Here is a 26,141-nt window from a genome sequence, read left to right on the forward strand (position 1 = left end):
TCAGGCAGAACATTACTAACGCTGTATTTCAACATTACGGGATTGTTTTTTTCTACTCAACTGCATTAACTGGCTTTTTCAACATTTCAGAGCCAGTAGCCATTCATCGCACCAATGAGAAATGTTGTCTAAGTCAACTTGCATACTCCTACAGTCACGATACCTTCTCATACGCCACAGCTTCATCAGCAAACTGCCGCACATCGTGGAATCGTCACATCAAACAGTCACACTGTACAGTTGGGCGGAAACAATCTGATCAACAGTTATTTGCACCGGAAGTCCCCTCCCCATCATTACACGTGCCTCAGCCACGCGGTCTGAGGCTCCTTGCCACGGTTCGCGCGGCTCCCCCCCGTCGGACATTCGAGTCCTCCCTTGGGCCTGTGTGTGTGTGTGTGTGTGTGTGTGTGTGTGTTGTCATTAGTGTGTAAGCCTAGGGACCTATGTTCTCAGCAGTTCGGTCCCATAGCAACTTACCACCACCACCATATGGCTCGGCCGGCCGGAGTGGCCGAGCGGTTCTAGGCACTACAGTCTGGAACCGCGCGACCGCTACGGTCGAAGGTTCGAATCCTGCCTCGGCCATGGATGTGTGTGATGTCCTTAGGTTAGTTAGGTTTAAGTAGTTCTAAGTTCTAGGTGACTGATGACCTCAGAAGTTAAGTCCCATAGTGCTCAGAGCCATTTGAACCACCACATGGCTCAAACTAGATGGCAATTATGCTCTAATTTCATCCACTAAATGCAACAATTTCGTCAGACCATAAGGACAGCCGCTGCTATTAATCTGCCAATAACTGGAACATGCTTAATCCTGATCGTATTATTGGATCCGGCTCCTGGATTCTCACACACACTCAAGACAATTCAGGATGGGCCTGCGAATTAGAAACAGAACAATTCAGTACAGATGTCTTAGTTTTACAGAAACCAATACTGATCCACCACCACTTGGGTCTTACCATCGTATCGCTGTAGAGTACACCATATTTTCATAACTCTCAATGTTTGAATATATTACACTATCCGATCAAACGTATCAGGACCACGGATGTAATGCATTTTTGACCAGTAAGTGCCACGATAGGTGGACACACCAAATGATAAGAGGCAGAGTACTGCTTACTCAGCAGAGAAACAGTGCAGCAGAATGGGTCTGTCAGACCTCCGACGCCACTGTGGCCGAAAGGAAGGAAAACGTCCCCTTCACAACGAGGCCATCAGAAGCGGAGCACAAGCTCGGATTATACAAGGATAGGAAAAGAAATCAGCCATTTGCCGAGATTGATGTAGGTAAATGGTGGAAAACCTAAATCAGGATTACCTGACGCGAATGCAAATCCAGTGTGCTAACTATTGCTCCACATCGCTCGTTTGGAACATGGCCTGGTCACTGCTGTCACACGAGTAACAAAGCTGCCAGGGATATCTCATCGCTTCTGAAGCTGCCCGAGTCGACTGTTGCTGATGTAATTGTGAACTGGAAACGCGAAGGAACAACCACAGCTAAATAAAGACCCAGCATACCTCATGTACCGGCAGATAGGGACCGTCGAGCATTGCAGAGGTTGGCTGTGAAAGAACGCATGAAAATAGCGGAGCCGCACGTGTGTCGTCCTTAGCGTAAGTTAGTTTAAGTTAGAGGTCACTCGTGGGTTACGGAGTGCTACCAGCAGTCCAGCTAGCGAATGACTGTACTTAGGGAGTAGAAAAGAATGGGGTACAATGGTCGAGTAGCTTCTCATATGCCACACTTTTCTTTAGTCAGTGGTAATTGATGCTTGAGGCGGTGTAAAGAGCGAAGACACTGGATAGTGGATGACTGGAAACCAGTAATTTGGAGCGGTGAATCACGCTATATGCTATGGCAATCCGATGGAACGGTATGGGGTTGACTAATGCTTGGGGAACACTACCTGCCATCATGGATAGTGCCCCCAGTGAAGTATGGAGGACTTGTTATCGCAGTAAAAGGGTATCTGTCGTGATTATGCTGTGATCCCCTTATTTCACTTAAGAAAACACTAAATGGACAACGATATAAACTCATTTTGCAGCGTTGTGTACTTGCGTACATAACGTCAACAAAGACAGAAGGAGGTCGAATGGTGGGAAAAAATCGTGTGGTCGCAGATATTTGTGCAGTAGTAGGAAGGAGAGTCACGAACAACATACTACAAAACCCCACAGTTGGGGCGTGGGTAGAGAGGGAAGGGGGGGGGGGGGGGGATACGCTTAAGCCGGCCACGGTGGACGAGCGGTTCTAGGCGCTTCAAAAATGGTTCAAATGGCTCTGAGCACTATGGGACTTAACAGCTGTGGTCATCAGTCCCCTAGAACTTAGAACTACGTAAACCTAACTAACCTAAGGACATCACACACATCCATGCCCGAGGCAGGATTCGAACCTGCGACCGTAGCAGTCGCGCGGTTCCGGACTGTGCGCCTAGAACCGCGAGACCACCGCGGCCGGCTCTAGGCGCTTCAGTCCGGAACCGCGCGACTGCTACGGTCGCAGGTTCGAATCCTGCCTAGGGCATGGATGTACGTGTTGTCCTTAGGTTAGTTAGGTTTAAGTAGTTTAAGTTCTAGGGGACTGATGATCTCAGATGTTAAGTCCCATAGTGCTCAGAGCCATTTGAATCATTTTTTTTTGGGGGGGGGGGGGGACGCTTAAAGACCTCTCTTTTACTTTTTTCTTGAATAACTGGGGAACCGCGTCTTCTACGTTAAATTACCAACAGGAAATGGTATACTCATTTTTTCTCAAGGACTTATAATTTCCACGTTTCAAGGATTGCAAGAAGCGCAGATTATTAAATTAGTCTTTTAATGGCATAAAACTACTGTTTACTGTGAAATGAAAGGGGTTAAGAACAAATATGAAATGTGTATACCATGTATAAGTGCAGTAGACCCGTGTTAAAGGATACATTGTTTCCTAGGCGTGTAACGGGAGGCGGGGGAGGGAGGGGTGGAATGAATAAGTGTGTGGGAAGATAGGATGGCGGAATTGTGGTTATGCTGGACATATAATTCTCTCCTTCATAGGTCTGCATTTTGAAGCGCGAGCAGGTGGTTCCCCATTCTATCTACACTAGGTGACAAGAAGTGACTATTGGATGTTTCACGAAATTATACCGACTCATCGCAGCGTGCCTTATGAACCACGAGTAACAAAGACATTCCATACAACACAGGGGTAATTTTTATTGTTTGCAAAGATACACCTGGACGGATAAGTTTCCATTTTACGTGTTGCTATGCCAGTTGCAATGAGTTAAATAAATGTCGTGTGGCTAGGGCCTCCCGTCGGGTACAAGTCTTTCGATTTGACGCCACTTCGGCGATGAAATGCTTATGATTAGGACAACACAACACCCAGTCCCTGAGCGGAGAAAATCTCCGACCCAGCAGGAAATCGAACGCGGGCCCTTAGGATTGACATTCTGTCGCGCTGACGACTCAGCTACGGGGGGCGGACTGCAATGAGTTTATTTATCGATTGTCATATTTTTAGAAGTTTAACTTGTGAAGTTATGCAAGAGTTTATGTAAACGTGCAGTGTGATATGGTAGACAATTATTTGATGGAGCCTGTTGTGTTAGCATATCCTCTTACAGTGCCCCATTAGCCAGATTTTCTTGAAAATGAGCTTCCAGCATTACTGAAAGAGGTACCGTTGGCTAAAAGGATGCATATGTTCTTCCAGCCTGACGGGGCATCTGCAAATTCAAGTAGTGACGTGATACATAATCTAAACCTAACATTGCCCGGAAGATCGATCGTCAGAAACAGTTCGCGTTTCTTGCTCACTAAGGTCACCGCACATTTCGATTCCTGCGTGTGAGCATGACTGAAACGAGGAGTATAGAAAGAAAAAGTAAACACAAGAGACGGATTGATCATTCAGATTATGAACAGTGCTGCTGTCAAAAAGGAACGCCAAGACGACCCCGGAAGTACTACTCTTAGTGTTGTGAAAGATATTCGAAAGTGCGTTAACGTCGTGGCGTTTATGAAAATCAACTTTGAACCTAATCATTTACCTTTGCTTAACAACTTCTGTGAGCATTTTTTTAAACTTTGTAACAGCTGTATCTCTGTAACCAATCAAAATTGGACACGTCTAATATGGAATGTTTTATTAAAATTAGTCTATATTACCACAACCTGAAATATTTACTGGTCCTCCTTAAACAACATGTAAAGCCTTTAAGAATAATCCTGCTCAGAAGAATAATCAAACAACCAACAAGTTTTTTCAGCAGAGAATGTCTTTCTGGTATACAATTCGAGACATTTGAAAATAACCTGACAACCGAAACTGCAGTATCACAAATAAAGGTTACAAAGTTGTGTAACTGTTTTGTATATAAGCGGAGTCCCCAGCAGATTAATACCACTGGATGCCGTTCCACCAGTATTATGGGTTATGGCTCTTTAGTCCTCAGAGCCTCAACAGTCGTTTGTATTTATTTAATGTTACCCAGTTTAACTTCTAGGTCTTTCTAAATTTATTCTTTACACACTGCAAAAGATTTGTAAATGGCAACTTAACATTAATATGGATCTCTGCTGTAGTGGCCTACCCTTTCACCGTATTTACAATTTCCTTGTTGCAAATACCTTCATGTGCCACTACAAAGACAAAATAAATGTATTTATATCTTCGGCAGAGTCTCCATACCAAATTAATACATCTATCACGTACTTATTGGCATGTTCCCCGACAGCACGGGAGTACACATCTTGCATCTGAAGTCTTCAAGGTATTAGGGCTTATTCGGAGCGGAGCGGCTGTGCAGGTTGATTGTGTATTAGTAATGCAGAGTCGGTGACGCAGGGGGCCAGGGGCGGCTTATTATAGCTGGTGTCTCAGCGGGGGCAGCCACATGCGAAGAGCGAGAAGCAGCCAGACGGACGACCCCCGCCGCGTCCGCGGCCCTGCGGGGTTACGTAACAGCTGCCCGGCCCTCACCTTGCTTACTCAGTCGGCACCCCTCCTCATTGATACCTTTCCCAAGGGGGACATGGAAAGCTCGACCAGTTTTGGTTTCAGTCTTGTTTTACGACCTTACGAGCTGTGGGGCATCTCGAGTAATATTTAGGTTGGTGTATAAGTTCGTAGCGTTTAACCGTAAGTTTAACAAACACGACAGATACACGTAACAGAGACTTTAGTCATCAGTAACATACTATCCTTCACTATTTACAAGTCTATCAACGCTGGGGTACCTTTTCGATTCCGCGACTGTAGAAATCACGTGGTTTTGAGGCAAAGAACTCGTCGAACCGTGTTCAGAGCGCACTTTCATCCGGGAAGTTTCTCAATAAATGTCAGAAGTGATGGTTACACCTCGGGGAATCAATTCGTAGTACATCACACCGTTGATCTTCCACCAGATGCATAAGCAGCTCTTCGCACGGGGAGTTACTGCTTTGTTTGGGCTCAACCATTCCTTTCTTTTCCTTATGTTAGGTTAAATACACCATTTCTCGTCACCAGTAACGGTACATGATAGGTATGTTCGGCGTTGTTAACGAGCCAATTGATGACGAGTAAGCAGAGATGCACATGTGGTTTTTGTAATTTTGGCTCCCAGCATGCGGTACCCACACATTCGATTTTTTAACCATGTACCGACTTGACAGAAAATCCTAGGAAGTTCTGGTCTTACGTTAAATCAGTAAGTGGCTCGAAACAGCATATCCAGACACTCCAGGATGATGATGGCATTGAAACAGAGGATGACACGCGTAAAGCTGAAATACTAAACACCTTTTTCCAAACCTGTTTCACTGAGGAAGACCGCACTGCAGTTCCTTCTCTAAATCCTCGCACAAACGAAAAAATGGCTGACATCGAAATAAGTGTCCAAGGAATAAAAAAGCAACTGAAATCACTCAACAGAGGAAAATCCACTAGACCTGACGGGATACCAATTCGATTCTACAAAGAGTACGCGAAAGAACTTCACCCCCTCTTCTAACAGCCGTGTACCGCAAGTCTCTAGTGGAACGGAAGGTTCCAAATGATTGGATGAGAGCAAAGGTAGTCCCAGTCTTCAAGAAGGGTCGTCGAGCAGGTGCGCAAAACTTTAGACCTATATCTCTGACGTCGATCTGTTGCAGAATTTTAGAACATGTTTTTTGCTCGCGTATCATGTCATTTCTGGAAACCCAGAATCTACTCTGTAGGAATCAACATGGATTCCGGAAACAGCGATCGTGTGAGACTTAGATACAGGCTCCCAGGTAGATGCCACTTTCCTTGACTTCCGGATGGCGTTCGGTACAGTTCCGCACTGTAGCCTGAGAAACAAAGTAAGAGCCTACGGAATATCAGACCAGCTGTGTGGCTGGATTGAAGAGTTTTTAGCAAACAGAACACAGCATGTTGCTATCAATGGAGAGACGTCTACAGACGTTAAAGTAACCTCTGGCGTGCCACAGGGTAGTGTTATGGGACCATTGCTTTTCACAGTATATATAAATGACCTAATGGATAGTGTCGGAAGTTCCATGCGGCTTTTCGCGGATGATGCTGTAGTATACAGAAAAGTTGCAGCACTCGATTATTGCAGCGAAATGCAGGAAGATCTGCAGCGGATAGGCACTTGGTGCAGGGAGTGGCAACTGACCCTTAACGTAGATATATGTAATGTATTGCGAATACATAGAAAGAAGGATCCTTTATTGTATGATTATATGATAGCAGAACAAACACTAGTAGCTGTTACTTCTGTAAAATATCTGGGAGTATGCGTGCGGAACGATTTGAAGTGGAATGATCATACACAATTAATTGTTGGTAAGGCGGGTACCAGGTTGAGAGTCATTGGGAGAGTCCTTAGAAAATGTAGTTCATCGCCAAAGGAGGTGGCTTACAAAACACTCGTTCGATCTATACTTGAGTATTGCTCATCAGTGTGGGATCCGTACCAGGTCGGGTTGACGGAGGAGATAGAGAAGATCCAAAGAAGAGCGGCGCGTTTCGTCACGGGGTTATTTGGTAAGCGTGATAGCGTTACGGAGATGTTTAGCAAACTCAAGTGGCAGACTCTGCAAGAGAGACGCTCTGCATCGCGGTGTAGCTTGCTGTCCAGGTTGCGGGAGGGTGCGTTTCTGGATGAGGTATCGAATATATTACTCCCCCCTACTTATACCTCCCGAGGAGATCACGAATGTAAAATTGGAGAGATTCGAGCGCGCTCGGAGGCTTTCCGGCAGTCGTTCTTCCCGCGAACCATACGCGGCTGGAACAGGAAAGGGAGGTAATGACAGTGGCACGTAAAGTGCCCTCCGCCACTCGCCGTTGGGTGGCTTGCGGAGTATGGATGTAGATGTAGATGTAGATGCATGCAAATGTCACACTATGGTGGAATGATCACAGTTCATCGCATTTGCCAGTTCTCGACTACACTGACGTGGATAACTGTGGATGAATGCGTTTAACGACCTTCATCTGACCCCGATGGTCTTCCTGAACGTGGAGAGTCACTAATGTCGAAACGATCCTCCTTAAAGCGAGAAAACAATTTTCTTGCCGTGCTCTGTCCAGTACCATTATCCTCATACACGGCGCAAATATTTCTGGCTGCCTCTGCTCCTGTCATCCCTCTATTGATATCAAACAGAAGAATATGTCGAAAATGTTCAGACATTACCGTTTGGCACCCCATTTTCAAGCGTTCACAGCACGACTGACTATCTCAAAATGACAATATGTAAACTCAAACAGCAGCAGTGAACTACAGATAAAAAGTGACAATCGATAAATGACCCCATAGCAAACATAATAGCATACATTAATTGTTAGATTACGTTAACGTAATTACTGCAATATCTCAGTTACATTGCCGAAAGGCAGTTCAACAATCTTCATATAATTTTTGCTATTGTTGTGGTCTACAGTCCGGAGACTGGATTCATGCAGCTCTCCACATTAGCGTGTCCTGTACAAGTCTCTTCATATCTGCATAAATACTCCAACATACATGCGTCTGAACCAGCTTACTGTAGTAAAATCTTGGTCTGCATCTACAAAGGACACTGCAATTTACTGATATGACGTTAGGAATCTGCAGTTTGTCAGCGGAAGAGATTGTTTAGATAAAACATTACGTCATATAGACTCGGCTGCTGCTCAAATCTGTAGGAAGAAAGTTCCCTAATATGGCACGAAAACATGTTTAGAAAATTCAAGGAACCCATTTTTCAGAGAAATTATTACTGGTGAAAAAAAAAAGAAACACCCAGAAGACATTGTCGGATGTTAGTGCAACTTCATACACTTAAACATCATCGGCGGGTATGTAAATGATTAGCGATGCAATTCTCTGTAACAGGTAGAACGGCGACTAGAGTGCATTAGTATTGTTCGCGTTTAATGTTGTTGCCAGGCCTAGTAGAGAATACAAGGGTCGTGGACCGCGTCGGATGTTAAGTGATCACTGTGAACGACGCCAGGATGCCGCGTACTCGTATGAGACTGCGTCATCAGCATCCGAAAGAGTCTGAAAGTGATTGAGCTAAGAATGTTGCTAGCTAAGCAGCCAAATTAGCAAAGCTCTATCTTTCCTGGCTTTTATTCAGTCGTACGGTATCCGCTGCTTTAAGATTCGACAGATTTAGCTTAATTTTGTGGCGGATAGCTTTGCCGCCCCCCACAGTTTTCAGTTAATCTAAGGAAATGAGGCTCCGTGCACCATCCGTCTGTGAATCGTGTAAACGTTGTTCCATGTGCTGTCATATTTTAGCTCTTTACGTATCGCATTTTCTGAGGCGCAGATTGGAGACCAGCTCAGCATTTGTCCAAACGAACGCGGAAAACTGCCTAAAAATGTAATTCGGGCTACCCGGTGAATCCTCTCAACGATCATGATTCCAACGCTTGGTTTCGATTCCAGTCTGTCTCATCCTACTGTCTCGCAAGCAACCGCGCAGTGCTTTAAGCTAAACGAACAAATCAACCGAATGATCAAGACAGGAGCAGTGTAAACGCTGGCGGAAAAGGTTTGTTGTGCAAAACGAAGACTGGAGGAACGATCAACAACTACAAAGAACGGGTACCCGGAGGTGTAACAAGACTTAATCATTAAACTGTCCACCAACAAGAATCAAACCAGCAGCATGAGGGTATAACTAAGTTCGAAAGTTCAGTCTGTCACCCTGAGCTGCTGGAGGCCGTGGACAAAGTTTTCCGAGGATTTCCGTTGAAATATTGCTAACATGTTCCAGAGCTCCCATGATAACATGGGCCCACCTCTGTTAGCCGAGTCGCTGTGGGTCACTATGCCGGAAAAGGCATTCTCGCATCCGTCTCCTTAGTCATCTAGCCAAAGTTCATTGATACTGGTTAACATTGCAAACCGAACTTCCAAAATGCAATGTAGTCTTGATATCTTGTGTGATGTTTCTCTCTCCTGATTCGGTAGTGATGATTGAATAGTTACGATACAAAAATGAATCAGACTGGCATATTATTTGTGTCTCCCATCCGCTTGCACTTGCTAACCAGTCTCATTTTCTCTTAATTTATTGCAGTCGTCGCGTTTAATCTATATATTTTGTATTTGCGAGTTTTCTTGTAAACAGTGTTTGCAGTAATGTGACACTCACTGAAGGGATACTGTACCCATAGACTTTCTTGATTATTTATGGAACAAAATAAGTTGGTAGCCGGAGTGAGAGTGAATGATCACGTGTTTTAACGTCAGGGCAGTCATCAGAAGCTTAATCAAAAGTAGAGTTAAATAAAAACACATGAACGATAGGCGAATTGCTTTATTAAGGAGCTTAATAACAGTACGGAATTTCAAACGAGTAGTTTTATTTCATTTCATACGAACAGAAATTGAATGGAAGCACAATACACATATGTATCTTTTTTGTGACACACACACACACACACACATACACACAGACAGAAAAGGGCTCGTTTCATTCGCATAGGTCGCTCCACTACTCCGCTGCTGGGAATGGTCACTGGAAATTTAATTAGTCCTGAAATTCAATCTAGATACATCGTAACATAATTACGTGTTCCGGCGACGGGTCCCTTGTGAATCATATTCAGACGTCGGTGGACAAATAGGACTCTGTTGAGAACTGCATCTATTTACCAAGAGCTTACTACGCTTTGATGCAAACACAGATATAAAGCTTCTTCTACCCGCTTATGGTCAATAATAGCTGTAGAGCGATGTCATGTAATAGAGGACGCCACTGTTTAATGAGATATTCTCGCTTTGATGTCACCAGCGATATTTGCCGTTACCGAATGAGGCATGGACGTTCAAATATACTGTTTGTTCCGTATGCTGAACATCTACTAATTAGACTGCCAGCGGCAAGGCGCTTGTGCGACCAGCCAATCAAATGAATGGCGGTCATGAAATGTAGACAATATCACTGAGACAGCGCTCCAACTGCAACACGGTAGTCTTGATTTTACATCTTCCACGGCTTAGGTGAAGTATTTCATGTGACTGTGAGGAAATTCTACACGTTATAGCCAGTTGCTTCTCTAGTAATTGATATATGCCTAAAACGTACGTCTTCTCCTAATTTTCTATTTCGATATAGACGGTTGTAATTATCATATCTAGCAATAATAGGTGAAAATCTAAATTGGACTGAGCGCGTTAGTCTAGTTTAGAAGAAGGTATCAGCATCTTTCCACGTCGTACAAAAATATAAAAAGCTCTTTCCTCTCGATCTGAAAAAGAGACTTGTACAAACACTTATATTTCCAATTATTGATTATAGCGATGTTATCCTGCAAGGCCTTTCTCAGAAAAGCGTACGGAACCTGGAACTGGTTATGAGTACCTGTGTTCGTTACATCTGTGATGTTCGACTATTAAGTCCTATTTCGCTATCATATGCACATTTTCCCTGGCTACATACAGACAAGCGCAGAGACTTCCATACCCTCTGTCATCTCTACTGTCTTATCAACGTACACTGTTCCCCATATCTCTTCTCAACCTCAACGCTGTTGTCTGAAAAACACGGCAGAAATACCCGTTCCCAGCAGAGAAAAATCCTTTCTGTCCCACCCCATCGTTCAGCCACTTTATCTAAGTCCTTCTCAGTAGCAGGAAACCGACACTGGAATAACCTCGTCCATTATATAAGAGAACTGGATAAATTCAGAAGACAGTTAATGACATATCTACTAGACCAACAATAATAACTATCTTTATATCTTTGTCCCTGTACGCACTCGTTACCCTTATCCGTCCTTCTTTCCACCCAAATCTTCCTCATTTCCCAGTATTCTTAGCTGGTTTAGACTCCCTAAATGACCTTTCGCCAGAACTCGCTTTATCAGAAAACATCTATTTTGTACGTCTATAAGTTCTTGTTATATCTGTCACTATCATTATTGTTATTATTGTCATTATTATTATTATCACTATTAGTGGCAGCAGTAGCAGCGGTAGTACAAGTACTGCTGGTACTAACTTTATTAGTTCATAGTATTATTTACTCACATTTCTCACTACAAACGCTCAAATCATTTTAATAATATTTTCCATTTTAAAATTGTTTTTTCTTCGATAACTATGACATAAAATAGTACTGTATGTGTGAAACCCTGGTCCGATGTAAGAGAGGGCCTGGTGGCCATAATTAAATCAGGTATGTCTATTGTCAACAGTATGTGTGAAATACACATCGACCATCCACCTTGTTTAGGCCTTAATATTAAATACGTTTGCTGAGGAAGTCATACTGACAGTTACCAGTAAACAAGTATACATTTTTCAGTACTTACGGAGTTCCAGGTACATGAAGATGTCCAGTGAACTTCTGATAGGTCTGAAATAAATACCCGGCCGAAGTGGCCGAGCGGTTCTAGGCGCTACAGTCTGGTTCCGCGCGACTGCTACGGTCGCAGGTTCGAATCCTGCCTCGGGCATTCATGTGTGTGATGCCCTTAGGTTAGTTAGGTTTAAGTAGTTCTGAGTTCTAGGGGACTGATGACCTCAGACGTTAAGTCCCATAGTGCTCAGAGCCATTTGAGCCATTTTTTGAAATAAATATTTAACACGCAGGAACCTGATTTCAGTCTTTCGGCTTTGTTAATGCATTTATGGATGCAACATACCGGAGTTTATTCAGACCTTGCTAATATTCAAGTATCTGAAGTTCCACAACACCCAGGTGACCTGCTTCTGTGACAGATGGAGCGGATGTAAGCTTCTGTATCTCTTCAGATGGCGGGACAGCTGAGGCTGGAGTGATGTGTTTGATGCCCCCTCCCCCCCCCCCCCTCCCCATGCTGTGAAAAGTGTTCCAGCCGTCGATAGTGCAGACGTTGAAATCAACATTGTCGAATAAGTATTGACAAAATTTTAGATTGGAGCAGGCTCGTCAATGTGGTAGACAGTTTATAGCTCCAGCTGTTGTGCTTCGTAATATGTTCCACTGAATCCCAAACCAGCAAGCAGACTGATCAAATTTTTCGATCTACACTTCCTGTGAATGACAAGAGCAAAAGCATGTAGTATATATAGGTGACATGAATGATCGAGAGCGAAGGGCAGCGATAAGGGGATGGGATATAGAAATCAGCTTCTTTTAAATGTTGTGTTTTGTCCATTTATTCGCTGAAACGCAGTCCATGAAGACACGGAGTGTTGGAAGTACCATTTTTCAGCCCCACTACAGAATTTGTCTCAAGGTGGAAAAACAGAACTATCATATTCCATTGACTCAATATCTTCTAAGATTTCAGTGGCAGCTGCTTATACAATTATTTCCCATTCTGCTTATTCGTCTTTGCAATTCCAAGAATATCATGCATCATTCAAAATTTTTTCACCTGAGCTACGAAAGCACACAATAGTTTGTCTGGTATGGATGGTGCTGAAAACAATGCGGATCCCATACTTTCCTTTCATTGTCTCCTTGACTCTATTTATATGAGGTAATGTTCCCAACTGCTCGTCTAAGGTCAACTGGCAGTCGTCATTCGCCTGTATATAGTGAATACTCCTTCCATTAACGCATTAATTCCTTCATCCTCAGGGTCTCCACATTTTGTAGATTTACATCTTTTTATAGCAGTCCTCGTGATATCTCACATCTGCATTGTGTAGATCCCCATAGAGCAGACTCGTCTTCAGATGGTGTCACCCCATTAATCCTCCCTCTCCACTGCACGAACTGTAACAGTATTATCGCATCCACGTCGTTTTTGGGGTTATTTCTTCTGTTTATCAAAAAATTCATCATCAGTACCTTCCACACAAAACAAACAGCTATTTCTAAAATCAAATTTTCTTTTGCTGAACGCTAACGTGTGACTCCAGCTGACGTTGAACGCTGTTCCTCTGAAACAGCCTCTCATAGAAACCTTTCAACTGACTTAGCTCTGGTGTACTAGATGTACGAACCACACCATGGTTTTTGTTCCTGAAACTATCAACTTTCTCATCTATTCTCAAATAGCTAGCATTTACCTATCCACGTATTCGTTTCTCACCAACATTGCATGGGTCACTGACAACATCACTCTCACAAATTAAACACTTCTCAACCATTGTTTATAACAAGGTATTGTATATAAAAACTCTGGAAATTACGGAAAATGAGTACTCACTTAATAAACTGAAAATCATTCCACAATTTAAATACGAGCACACTGAAGTTACTTTGTCTATTCACATCAGAGAACTGGACAGGAAATTAGTAACTAATATATTTTTTCCATTCATTTTGTGGAAAATAAACACTTCCCAGAAGTGTCTGCGCACAACACTCTCCAGGTGTGTCTGCGCATTGCCTCACCAGTGATTTACAAGTCATACTGCGGAAGGGTGGGTGTAGTTTTGAAACAGCATGTAGTTGTTTGGTGAGACGTAGTGGTATAGAGAGAGTGGGGACTCGCGCGCTCTTCGTTTTGCAAGCGTACGAATAAGGGAAATAAGGGACCTCTTTCCGGTGACCTGCCTTTCCTCGCACTTCTACTCTCCACCCCCGCTCCCTCACATTACCTCCTGTCACATTCCCAAAACACAATTTGACCCTCAGTACGGGCTGCTGTACTTAGATATGGTGCAGTCATTTAATATTTGGCCTTAATACACTTCACTTAACAACAAACATAATTTTTTTACCATTAAGGGGGGGTAGGACGTCAAACGGGTCGACTTGGAGCAGTAGAAGCACCACAGGACATTTTAATTTACACTGTCTATATTTTTACAAATAAATTCATAAAACTTTGTCAGCATGAGCAGGAACGATTCAGAATTCACACTCATAGCTATGGAAGTTCGAAAACATAACGAAGTAATTTTTTTACATGTGAAATTTCATCATTTTTTTCACTTACTAATGGCAGCATTTGTTGCTATAGGTACACTTTTCTTCATAAGTAAGAGAGATTCTTCGATGAATTTTGCACAGCATACAGACCAAACTTAAAGGTGTATGAAACTCTAGAATTTTCCAAATCTATTAAAAACTGTGATAAAAATTGAGGTAATTAATTAGAAAATTTGTGTTTTTCCTAAACATGAAGTTTAAAATATAACTGTTCATTCGTTTTTTCATAAATTAAATAAATTCTAGAGTTTCATACACCTGTGAGTATGGCATGTATGATGTGCAAAATTCATCGAAGAATCTCTCTAATTTATGAAGAAAAGTGTACCTAAAGCAGCAAATGCAGCCATTAGAAGTGAAAAAATGATGAAATTTCACACGTAAAAAAAATTTATTTTGTTATGTTTTCGAACTTCCACTGCAATGAGTGTGAATCCTGAATCCTTCCTGGTGATGCTGACAAACTTTTATAAATTTTGTTTGTAAAAGTATAGACAGTGGAAATTAAAATGTCCTGTGATGCCTCTCCTGCTCCAAGTCGGTCCGTTTGACGTCCCCCTTAAAACACTAATTTGCTATTTTCCATCCCCTGCAACGCAGTAGCTATTAGTTCTAGACAAAAAGTGAAGAAGACATTTTTTGTAAGAAATTTTATGTTGTTTAATTTTATACCGGACAGCATTTTCACTAGAAGCCGCAGTTTTCGAGTTGTTTAAGAGAAACGTAAAAAAAATGACCTTTAAACGCCCCCCCCCCCCCACCCAAAAGCTCAACCCCCACAGGTAAGGATTTTTAGTATGTTGTCCATGACATTCCCCACTTCCACTATACAAAAATTTGTGACTAGACCAATTTTTTCCTCTACACACCCCATTTTGGTCTTCATTGACTGGGTTATACAGAGTTTCCCACGAGGAATGGTCGGTACCAAGGAATGTGAAAGGAACGATCATTTGAAGCAAAAACGTCTAATAAGCATGGGCTCTAAAATGGATACGTTAAGAGCTATGAGAACTTGTTCACCTTCACTACTGTGAAACACAACTTTTCTACTGCAAGCTCTTTGGTTTCCATACTGTGAGAGCTGGTAGATAGTACTGATCAACAGAAGACAAAAATGTCCAGTAAACATGGACTCTGAAGTACATACCTTAAGAGCTATGAACAGTTGTTTATTTTCGCTCTGTGAAACACATCTCTTCTGCTGAACAAGTGCTCATAGATTTTAAGGTATGCGTTTTGGAGCACATGTTTACTAGACAATTTTTTCTTGTGTGGGTCCACACTACATCCCCCCAAAACGTGGAAAGCAAATAGCTTGCAGTACAAGAGACTTGCCGCTCAGTATCGACGACGAAGTCCTCATAGCTCTTAAGGTGTTCATTTTAGAACCCATGTTTAAGTAGACTTTTTTGCCTCAGATGGTCGTTCCCGTCATATCCCTGAATACTGAATATTCCTCCTGAGTCACCCTGTGTGCCGGCGACCCGTCCTTGCGTCGCACGTATAACACTAACAAGGAGACGCCACGACGTTGGGACCACAGATTTACTTCAAACTTTGTGCACCTTTAGTAGGCCATTAAAACAATATAATTTTCAGATAGTAAGCTGCACTACTCTGGCATTTCCGAGAAATTCGTAACGGAAGTTCTACACGTCTATTATGTAGCTGGCGACGTTGAAGTTCGTGGTGTTCAAGGAACGTCCCCCCCCCCGACCAAATATAACGACCAATAACTAACAAAATGAGATTTAAAAAAAGTGATTACCGTTCGAACGTGAAAAAAAGAAGTGGTTACCGTTTGAGTTACCTAAAACGAACGTGTATGAGGCGATGGTTCGACTCCTGCTCGAACTTAATTTTTAATCTATATATTTTTTCATCACTGGTTATATTATTTAATTCTTCGGTCATTATCTTATATAATTTACTTGACATTTGAGATGTAATATAATAAAAAACCACTTGTATTTGCATATCGTTTTAGTAAATTTCATATTATTTGACTACATACTATTTTAAATTAAATTTAATTCTTAGAAGAAACATATTTATAACGATCGACAAATTAATGAAGAGTCGCATAGAGTTTTCCTGAGAATGTATGCCTGTCGTGATTTTTGAAATTCCTTATACATGCAATCTGGTAAGCTACCCAGAACTGCTTTGCATCTCAATCCTTCGAGCTGCGGACACAGAGGCAGGCCCCATTTGGCAGTTTAACTGCCTAGCGGTGAGACATTGCTAATGTAGCAAGAACGAATAGTCTGCATGCAAATTTTTTAAATACAACAGAATTTACACTTGCAGTACAAAAACGAAAGTCGAAGCGTCCCCTCTTACGATGCTTGAACTCTAATGTCCGACATCTGCGCAGAGATGCCTAACAGAAGCGTAAATCTTCTCTTGTGATTTTCTCGGAACTGCCAGAGTAGTGGAACCTACTACTTGCACATTATGTTGTTTTAATGGCCTACTAAAAATGTACAAATTTTGAAGTCAATCCGTGATCCCAACGTCGTGGCCTCCCCTTATGAGTATCTACGGCCGGACGATTTGTCTGGCGTAGTGGTGATAAATTATATACACGAAACTTCCTCGTGCACCAGTCTACTATTAGTGAAAACCGTATCAAAATCCCTATAGTCGCACCGAGATTAGCCTTCACACATAAACAGAAAAACGCGGCGAGGGACTTTAGTAATACACTGATCAGGCAGAATAATATAACCACCTACCTAATAGCCGTTATGTCCACCTTTTGCACCGATAACAGCGGCGACGCGTCGTGTCATGGAAGCAATGAGGCCTTGGTTGGCCACTGGTGGGAGTTCCCGCAAATTCCGGGGAAGGGGGCGATGAACTCTGAAACTACGTTCGGTCACATCCCAGACGTGTTCGATCGGGTTCAGATCTGGCGAGTTAGGGGGGCCAGCACATTAACTGGAACTCGCCGCTGTGTTCCTCGAACCACTCCATCACACTCTTGGCCTTTTAACATAGAGCATTGCCTTGTTGAAAAATGCCACTGCCGTTGGGGAACACGATCGTCATGAAGGGGCATACGTTGTCTGCAACCAGTGTGCGACTCTCCTCGGCCGTCATGCTGCCTTGCACGAGCTCCATTGGACCTATGGACGCCCATGTGAATGTTCGCCAGAGCATAATGGAGCCGCCGCGCGCTTGTCTCCGTCCCGCAGTATACGTATCAAGGAGCAGTTCCCCTGGAAGACGACGGATTCGCGCCCTCCCATCGGCATGATGAAGGAGGCATCGAGATTCATCAGACCATGCAACGCTCTGTCACTGCGCCAACGTCCAGTGCCGATGGTCACCTTCTAATTTCAGTCGTAGTTGCCGACGTCGTGGTGTTAACATTGGCACATGCATAGGTCGTCTGCTGCGGGGGCCCATCGTTAGGAGTTGTCTGTGCACTGCGTGTTCAGACACACTTGTACCCTGCCGGCATTAAAGTCTGATGTTAGTTCCGCCACAGTTCGCCGCCTGTCCTGTTTTACCAGTTTGCCGAGCCTACGACGTCCGGCATCTGTAATGAGTGGTGATCATCCAACCCCACGACATCTCGACATGGTTTCACCTCGGATTCGCTATGTGTTGCAGGCACTCACCACAGCACTCCTCGAACACCCGACAAGTCGTGCAGTTTCCGAAAAGCTCGTATCGAGCCTCCAGCCATCACAGTCTGCTCTCGGTCAATAGATCGCGCACCTGCCCCATTGTACATACAGACAGCACGCTTATTGATACTAAATGTACCGTGCGTGTGTCTGACTAGCAGTCGTTCCTTGCCAGGTGATGCTGCTATCGTGTGGTCGGGTTCATATCGATATTAGGTCGGTGGTCATAATGTTCTGGCTGATCATTGTATGTATAGACAGTACAGAATAGCAATGTTGTTATTCTTGCTCACTGAATTCAGTTTTACTCTAGAATCTTCTATTGATCACCACTAGAGTTGTAAAATCATCGTAAGTTACCGTAGATTACCATAGTAAGCGTATACCATTTTCCTTTACACATGCGAACAGTGTCTTACTAGATTCCCCTAAAAATTGGAAGCGTTGAACCGTGTAGAAACTGAGTGATGATATAAGTATATTAGGGGCCGAGTAACATACGGAACGTTTTTATTATACATAATCGTAGTTATCCTCCTCTCTGTTACTTGAATAAACAGTATTTACAGCAAAACTGAAACTATCAATGTTTAACTCAGATTTTATTCGAAAACTGTTGATTTGTACCGTGAAACGGAGAGATGTTGTAGTAAAAATTTATATATATATATCATACAGCGCTAAAAACGTAATTACCTCAAGAAAAATACAAAATAAAAAGACCGCAAAACAAAAATACACTCACATCCAGAAAAAATAGAACACCTTGAACGACTAGAGTTGGGATTTTCATATTTATAGGAGATGTACTTTACTGTGTGCTGCAGAAATGATTAGCATTCCAACCATGTCGGCCAGCGGGTTCAAAGTCAACATCGACATCGCGGCGCAACAGCACCTACCAGTAAAATGTGCCTGTGGTTCTCGTTGTCACTATAAACCGAAGATAATGGATCAGTGTGACTTGAGCAGTCGCGCAGTATGCCTCGCAGATGTATGAGCGAACCGTACTGACAAATCCGTGAATTTGAAAGAGGGCACGTCATTGGTACGAGAGAATGTGATGCATCCGGCATTGCAGGAAAGATCTGCGTCCTCCTCGGCTATGGCGCTGCATTGGAACAGTGTAACACATTGTATACTATCAGGAGTGACAGTTCGTGGCCGTTTATTACGACGTAGGTAACGTGCCCGTCTTCCACATCTCTGTCTAGCTTTGACGAATTTTCAGAAACATGCTTGATGGCAATTGTGCACGGAACGATGCCGTGGAGAGGAATGGCATCAGATAGTGTTCTCGGACGAATCCAGGTTCTGTTTGTTTGAAAATGGTGGCCACATTTTGGCAGACAGGGTTCAAAAATGGCTCTGAGCACTATGAGACTTAACATCTGAGGTCATCAGTCCCCTAGAACTTAGAACTACTTAAACCTAACTAACCTAAGGACATCACACACATCCATACCCGAGGCAGGATTCGAACCTGCGACCGTAGCAGTCGCAGACAGGGAGAGCGGCATCATAGCGACTGCGTTCGCACAAGACATACGTCGCCAACTCAAGGCCTTATGGTGTAGGGTGCTATAGGGAACAACACAAATCACAGATGGTGCGTGTCCAGGGCACTGTGATCTACGTGAATGACATACTACGACCTGTAGCCATACGCTTTCTGCACAACACCCCAGACGTCATTTTCCACAAAACAATGCACGACCACATGTTGCTGCACGAACACGCGCCTTCTTGGTGTCACAGGATGTCAGCCTTTCGCCCTGGCCCGCCAGGTCACCAGACTTATAGCCAGTCGAAAATGTGGGGCATATGGTGAAACGACGGCTGCGGAACTGCGACCCACTGCCAACCACCACAGAATAACTTCGGAACCAGGTGAATGCAGCATGGATGGCTATACCACAGGTTGCTATTCGCGCTTTATACGCGTCGATGCCATCACCCATGGAACAAGGTATCAGAGCTCACGGCGGACCCTGCGCCTACTAGGCAACGTGACACGTGCTGAACCGAGGTGACTGAAATGCTGATCATTTCTGCAGAACATACTAATGTACATGACCTGTAAATATGAACGTCCTATCTCTAGTCGTTCAAGGCGTCCTGTTTTTTTCTGAGCGTGAGTGTATATCAAACATCGCTTCAATAGTTCGTCGAACTTACATAAAACATGTTTCTGTTATTTATAAAAAAAATTCGCATTTTTCAATAATAACGAGAAACTCTTGCCTTTGATCATGATGAAGAACGTTCTACTGCATACAAAATAACAACAATAATGACTTGTAAATAATAGATTTCAGCTATCAGTCGTCCTTTTGAACTTTTTTATTGGCAGATCTAGATTTCAGCTAGAAACTAGCCATTCTCAATGCACTATCATTTTTTATCAATGCATGTAATGCCTGTTGGTCGGGCTTCATCCACAGTATTCAATGTACTGTGGATGAAGCCCGACCAATAAGCATTACATGCATTGATAAAAAAATGATAGTGCTTTGAGAATGGCTAGTTTCTACCTGAAATCTAGATCTGCCAATAAAAAACTTAAAAAGGACGACTGATGGCTGAAACCTGTTATTTACAAGTCAGTATAACAGTCGCTGAGTGCAGCAGCCTTATGAATGGAAGGTAACCTGAACAATAATTACACGTATTTATTTATGTTTGTGCATGTAAACTGCACTTGCATCAATAGTAATTGCTTTGCTTACACAAAAGCACGGAAGTTACGCGATCAAGTAGTTTTTTGTTGCTTATAAAATGCAATGTAGATTCTGTAAGGATATAAAATACACAACGGTCTACCACTGATTGATGTGCCGTTCTAATTATGTGAGAAACAAAAAAACTAAGTCAAGTCGTCGGCTCCCATTTCCTCTCTTATACATTTATTTATGTTTCTTTCCCTACGAACTCTACCAATTACACCGGTAATCCTACCACTTACTACGCCATTTATGTAGTGTTCCGAATCGTAGTTTTGACAGAGCGCAGCTCCGTTCACCGCACATCCACATCTTACTCTGGCCCACATTTAACAACACCAGTGTGTCGTCTTGGGAAGTCGTATTTCAAGTGCCGTCTGTGGAAGAATTGTGTTTTTTATAACGCTCTGTTCGTTATTGAACTATAGTCCGTTTAAAATTACTGCTAAATGTGGGAGGATACGAAAACATTTTACAGCAGTGTTTACTTCATACTGTAGAGGGACAGTTCGGAGACGGTGATTGTATGAACGTGCCAGTGCACCTTGTCACAAAGCAGCATCCGTTGGGCAACGTTTTGTGAATAATAACATTCCTGAAATGTATTGTCTTGCACAGTGTCCCGACCAGAATCCAAAGGAACACCTTTGGGGTGATTAGATCGTCGAATTCGCTCCAGATATCAGCGTACAACATCACTACCTTCTCTGTTTTCGATTACGAAGCAAAAGATGGACTACTATTCGTCCACAGACACTCAGACACCATATTGAAAATGCCTACAGCAGAGTTCAAACTGCCATAAGCAGGTAGGGTGGACACATACCATATTAATGTCCACTAATAGGTGTCCAGACTCTTTTAATTGAATAGTGTACTTGTTATTCTATCATATAAGGTAATTAAACCACACAGATTTATGAACAATGTTAAGAATCATTACCTTATCCGTACAACTTTATGTTCAACGAATGAATATTAAGAACTTCTAAGAACATCACTTGACCTTTGTTTTGTTTTTACGAAGATGAAGCTCATCAACTGAAGCGACATGAATACATCAGTTAAGCTGACAGTATAATTATCAGTCGCTGGTGTGCATGTGATTGCATGTCGACGTCTTTTCTTTCAGAGACTCAACTAGACCACATTTGTACAATGTATCACTAATATTTCTCCGTTAGTTATCCTAACGACGGTAATAACAAAGACAGCCCTTATATTATAGAAACGCATTTTCATCAGGAGAACTGATCCGCTATTAGTGAATTGCATAATCCTGAAAATTTAAAAAAAGAACTTCTCTAATCATAAACAAAAAAAAAACTCCAGACCGAAACAAAAATTATACTGTTACTTAATTTCGAGGACTGCAGTGTAATATCACTCATTTGACAGCCCTGAAATCTATGATTACAGAATTGGTAGAAGCTTTACTAATATGTTAAGAGCATGTTTCTGATGGACTGAAAGAAATAAAATAATTCTAACTTTCCCTGTCATTGCACGCATTGGAGATATCACAGTCTTCGGCGAACAAAAGTCGTGCTAGATGCGTTGGACTTTGTGGCGCTGTTATCAGGGTTATATCGAACGGACTTTGTTTCTCAAAGTCTCTCTCTCCCTTCAGACCCACGCACAAACGTTATGTAAAATCTGTCGTCGTTCCATTTACCGAACACGAATCAATGATCACGTTTGTAGTATACTTCTTCGTCGCCGTCTTCCCGTAAACATACGCCGGCCTGTTGACGCTTCGGTGAAACGACAGAAAGCTATTTTCATATAAGATCTGCCATTCAGTGCTCCTCCCGTCGAGATTCACTCATAACTTTTGATTAATTGTTGCGGAACTTCTGAATTGCGAATACTTTCCATCTCGTAGTCGTTCGCGGCTTGTGACGTTACCTCTGCGTGTTCGCGCAACCTTTTTCAAATAATTTACTGATATAAAAATTTTGTGACTCATTCCTATAATAATCGTCTTGTAAATGTCAAGGTAATTCAGCGCCCGTATACTAGTTCCAAATCTTTCTGTTTCCAGTTTCGTCACTTCCCGAATGATGATGAGATGATGAGGACAACACAAACACCCAGTCCCCGGGCGGAGGTAATTTAGTGTGGGAACATGTAAGTCATTGGATAGTCACGGTGAAGTGGCCCCATCAAATGTAATTATTTTTCACCTGCTTGCGAAATGACAAGACCTGTCTTAGTTGTTTGCTTACGATGAGAGAAACGAAAGTAGGTTTCTTGTCACAAAATGACTTGAACTTAATCATTTTGAAGGTAAGGAACCAGGGCAGCTTTCATCCATTTACTCATTTTTCGTTTTTAGAGGGTTTTCCCTTGGATGTTATAGGGCGTGGAGACGTCTAGCCGAAGATCTAGTTACTTAAGAAATGAATGAAGAAATAAGGTCACGACACTCAGCGATGAGTAGACTGACATGATGATGGATCATTATAGACGGCCATTTAAAGCCTTTATTGTTCTTCCACACATACTACTTGCGAAGAAAATATGATTTTTATTGCTCTATTGTAACGCGACCACATTCACACTAAAGGTTACTTCGTACACCTGTGCACTGAGTGAAATGACGTAGCAGTGTGACGCTAGACATGTATTTGGGAGGTCGGCAGTTGCAGTTGTTCTGCCAATCAGATTTAATTTTTCTGTAGTTTTCCTAAATTACTTAAAACAAATGGTGGGGCGATTCCTTTGAGAAGGACAGAGCCAATTTCCTTCCCTAACCTTCCTCAGTCCGAGTTTGTTCTCCATCTCTAATTACCGGTACCTCTTCGCCGTTGGGGCATTAGAGTCTAATCTCTCTTTTTCGACCCCTCTCTGATTTGCTTCGTCATATGTAAAATCAATTCTCTAATCTTCCTCCTTTCTTCCGTACATGCATTTGATAGGGATGACTTGTGAATGTCAGAGCTTCTTGCGTATTATGGAACTTCAAAATATTTTATTTAGCTTAAATGCGTAGAACCAGAACTTGGACTGTAAGTTCGCCTGTATTTGTACGTGATAGCTTCCTTTCCTGTTTTCCCAACGTTTCCCGTTGTCATCCCGCTCTTGGTTGGCCGTTGCATCTTCTACGTCGTGCGGTCGTTCATAACTAATCGACTTCAAGGATCTGTATGTGACGTAAATATTACATTGAAAATATTACAGCATGAATATAAACATAATGTTTTGAATTTCAGTGGTTTAACGTATGAGAGTCGTTAGGAAAAATAACATTTTTACGCCTCCATCTGCAAGCGAGGAACATATGTACGAATGTATGTGGTTTCTATTATTGAATAGAAACTATTGCGAACTGTCTGACCAGTTAATGAAGGTCCTGGTAAGCATAATCAACCAGAAAATAAGGCCTCAACAAAATCAGACTCCACCAATGATAGCAAAACTGTACCAAATTTGTTTAGACAAGAAAACAAATAGAAGAAGATTTTATGGTTAACATAAATAGCGGTGCCATAATAAGAAAACTTTACTGTTCGCAGAGGACAGCACGCTGGCTGAGATTCGTTAACTGTGACGTCTAGAAAAATATGACTAAAGTAATCTACAAGTCGTGCTTCCCATATTGCCATCAGGATTTAATGAAAGACCAGGCACTCAGAACAGTGGAAAATTCAGTAAGTTCTACAGGATATCGGACTGGAAGACCAACTATCTTAGCTCACTAAGACTAAGGCATAGGAGTGAAGGCAGAAATTTAGTATTTAACATCTCAACGACACGGCGGTTATTAGAGGCTGTGCTCTAACCCAGCTGGACAAGGACGTAAAGGAATTCTGCCGCGGTCTTGTTGGAAGAACAATTGTCGCATTCACCCGAACTGATTGAGAGAATCTTGAGAAACGTAAATCAATGTGGCCGGACAGTTATTTGAGTTAAACTGGGCGTCCAGCCTCCTAATCATTGGTTTACCACGGCCGTTTGCCACAGAATCGGAAGTTTTACCTCGCCTAGAAGCGCATGCTCAATGAACCACAGAGTAGTCGAAAAAATAATCTAGGCTATTTAGATGTCGTGGTCGGATTCTTTTATATCAAAGATTCAATGGACCCTTTGTGTCCTAAGCTTTAAAAGAGCATTGTGCACCCTCGGGCATTTCTGAGCAAGAAGAGTGCGAAAGTACTTTGTGCGTAGCATGAAATACTTTGATCTTTGTTCGTAGGTGAGGTGCAAGTGACAGCTGTGAAATTACACTGATCAGCCAGAACATTATGACCACCTACCAAATAGCCGGTATGTCCACCTTTGGCACGGATAACAAATGGTTCAAATGGCTCTGAGCACTATGGGACTTAACATCTGAGGTCATCAGTCCCCTAGAACTTAGAACTACTTAAACCTAACTAACCTAAGGACATCACACACATCCATGCCCGCGGCAGGATTCGAACCTGCGACCGTAGCGGTCGCGCGGTTCCAGACTGAAGGGCCTAGAACCGCTCGGCCACACTGGCCGGCGCACGGATAACAGCGGCGACGCATCGTGTGCACACAGGAGTCACGTAAGTCCCGTAAATTCCGCGTAGGGGAACGATGAGCGCTGCCGCCACGTTCAATCTCATTCCAGATACTTTCAATTGGGTTAAGATCTGGCTAGTTAGAGGGACAGCACATCAATTGGAACACGCCATTGTGTTCCTCGAACCACTCCATCACACTCCTGGCCATATGACATGGCGCATTATCTGGTTGAAAAATTCCACTGCCGTTGGGAACACGGTCGTCATGAAGGGGCGTACATGGTCTGGAACCGGTGTCCAGCTGAACCGGTCATTGACTTGAAATGGTTATGTTCGGGTACTTGGAGACCATTTGCTGCCATTCGTGGACCTCATGTTTCCAAACATGTCACTGGACCACTATTGTTCGTCACTGATTTGAAGACCATTTTGGACAGTTCGAGTGAACGTTTTGGCCTCCAGTGTCGCCTGACGTGAATCCAGTCGAACATTTACGGGACATAATTGAGAGGTAAGTTTGTGCACATCTTGCATCGTCAACAGTTAGGAGGTATATCATGACTTTTGCCACCTCAGTGTATTTGCTAGTCACTCTCCATAATTTCAAAATTCCACGGCTCTCATATTTCCAGTATGTTACCCCGTACGATGGTGTCCGGGTCATGTTGGAAACATATGTTGTTGTCCAGGATCCTGAAGCTACAAACGGTAGCAATATTTGTCAACTGATAAGACAGAATAGTTCAAGAGCGTCCCAGGGATCTATTCTCCATTAGTTATGTAAACGTTATGTACAGTTTCTGCAGTTTATTGCGCTGAAGAGGGTCTTACGCAATATTAATGTATGTATATTTCTTGTCAGCTCCGCCTTCCGGTCCCAACAGACAAGTCAGACCTACTTCCGTCTCATCCTTTGCCGATGACGAAATTCG

General features: G+C 42.8%; 1 protein-coding gene across 2 annotated transcripts in view; it reads left to right on the forward strand.

Annotated features, from left to right (window-relative positions):
• The window catches only part of LOC124721837 (zinc finger protein GLIS2 homolog), a 127,306-nt gene that overhangs the window by 73,781 nt on the left and 27,384 nt on the right, over positions 1 to 26,141 (forward strand). Inside the window, exon 1 of one of the 2 annotated variants that reach the window (XM_047246965.1) lies at positions 22,811 to 22,843. The exons of the other annotated variant lie outside the window; for it this stretch is intronic. The gene's annotated coding sequence lies outside the window, so the exon portion shown is untranslated. Of the gene's footprint in view, positions 1 to 22,810; positions 22,844 to 26,141 lie in introns of those variants that run through there. 2 annotated transcript variants of the gene reach the window in all.

This window comes from Schistocerca piceifrons, chromosome X (assembly GCF_021461385.2).
Source record: "Schistocerca piceifrons isolate TAMUIC-IGC-003096 chromosome X, iqSchPice1.1, whole genome shotgun sequence".
Classification (NCBI taxonomy): domain Eukaryota; kingdom Metazoa; phylum Arthropoda; class Insecta; order Orthoptera; family Acrididae; genus Schistocerca; species Schistocerca piceifrons.